At 24.4% G+C, this 1,820-nt stretch overlaps 1 protein-coding gene across 1 annotated transcript in view; it reads left to right on the forward strand.

Moving 5' to 3' along the window:
- The window catches only part of LOC117181646 (vesicle transport through interaction with t-SNAREs homolog 1A), a 10,686-nt gene that overhangs the window by 2,005 nt on the left and 6,861 nt on the right, over nt 1-1,820 (forward strand). The gene's annotated exons all lie outside the window — the stretch shown is intronic.

Consider the following 1,820-nt stretch of genomic DNA (forward strand, 5'->3'; position numbering starts at 1 on the left):
GAACAATTTTTTTTTTTCATTTGGTTATAAAAACACGTAAACTCAGAAGATGTGGACTGTGACTGCACCATATATCTAGTCGGGAGTGGTGCTGACTGAAAAAAGATGATTTGGAGTATTCGCGCGCCATCTGTTGGTCATTCAAAGGACTTATTGTACTACCCTAGTAGGTTGAAAAATGATCTTTTTTAGTTGAAAATTCAATTATTTCCTTGAAACTGAAAGCACTTTGTTGAAAATGCATCGTTTTATTTGTGAAATCATTTTGTTAGGTATAGAAGTCAACTATTTAATTAAAAATTCAACTTTTTGTTCAGTAATTTTACAATAAAAGATTGTAATAATGTTACAAATACTTCATATCGGTATAATTAGATTAGTATGTTTATTTTTTTCCATCATTCTGTAAAAATACACCTAAAAAGTATTTTTTTTACCAATTTTGAAATTATTACTACCCGCTGGGTTACACTCGTTCCTACACAATTTTATTCTACACAAAATATATTGTACACAAGTTTACTGATCATATTTTTCCTACACATAATTTAATACTGTTATATTTTTCCTACACAAAACTTTTTCTACACAGAATTTAATATTGTTAAATACTTTTATTTTTTTCATATACAGAATATTTTCTACACAAAATGTTTCCCACGCAGAATTTAATACTGTTACATTTTTCATACACAACACTTTTTATACATAAAATGTTTTCTACATAGAAGATTTCGTACACATAATTTTATATTGTTTAATACTATTATTTTTTCCTTCACAAAATATTTTTTACACAGAATTAAATAGTAATAACATTTTACTATAATATTTCAATAAATGAATTGAAAAAACAGACTTATCAGTTATTACCTTCGTATTTATACAATTAGTTGAATGTTAATTATTTCAGATGTAGGGTATCTGAAAGGATTCTAAGAAAGTTTTTTAAAAAGTCAAGGAATTTCAAGGAATATCATATTTTATGTAATTTGACGGGATTTCAATGGATTCTATAATATTTTATTGAAATTTCAAAGGATTTTAAAGAATCTTAAATATTTTAAGCTAATTTAAAATATTCTTATATTGAAAATATTTTTATCTTAATATTGAAAATATTCTTATTTTAATATAGAAAAGAAAATTGAAGATATGATAAAGATTTTAGATTTTTTCTAAAATTCCCAGGAATTTTAAAGAGCTTTAAAAATATCCAAGGGATACAGAGCGATTTCAAAGAATGGGAAATATTTTAGGGTATTTTAAAGGGTTTCAAAGGAAGTTTGAAGAGATTTAAACAATTGCAAGGAATTGAGAAGAATATTATTAAGTTTGATGTTTCTTCCTAGAATTTCAAGGAATTTTATATAATATTTCAATGAAATTTCAAATATTTGAAGATATTTTTAAATATGTCAAGGTATTTCCAACGATTTTAAAGAATTAAAAAGATTGTGGGATATTTTAAAAAAATCTATAAAAAGAAAGTTTTTTCTTTACAATTTTTTAAAGTACACAATGATTCAACATTAACGACAGAATCAACATGAATTCAAAGTATCTAAAACAATTAGTAAAGGGTTTCGAGCTTAAAAAATATATTTGAGCGTTTTCATAAAAGATTTAAGAAAATTGTAGAATTTTTCTTAATATTATATTTTATTAAAGAATTGAATTCTTTTATGAAAAGAATTGAAAATGGTAAAAACATTAAATTTTTTATGTATATTTTTCTACTAGATGACACCGAGTTTTATATGTTTTAATTTTCGAGGTGTCATTATAGTTCCTTTGTTGCATGGAGGGGGGGGGGGGGG

The sequence above is a fragment of the Belonocnema kinseyi genome, chromosome 10 (genome assembly GCF_010883055.1).
Source record: "Belonocnema kinseyi isolate 2016_QV_RU_SX_M_011 chromosome 10, B_treatae_v1, whole genome shotgun sequence".
In the NCBI taxonomy this organism is placed as follows: Eukaryota; Metazoa; Arthropoda; class Insecta; order Hymenoptera; family Cynipidae; genus Belonocnema; species Belonocnema kinseyi.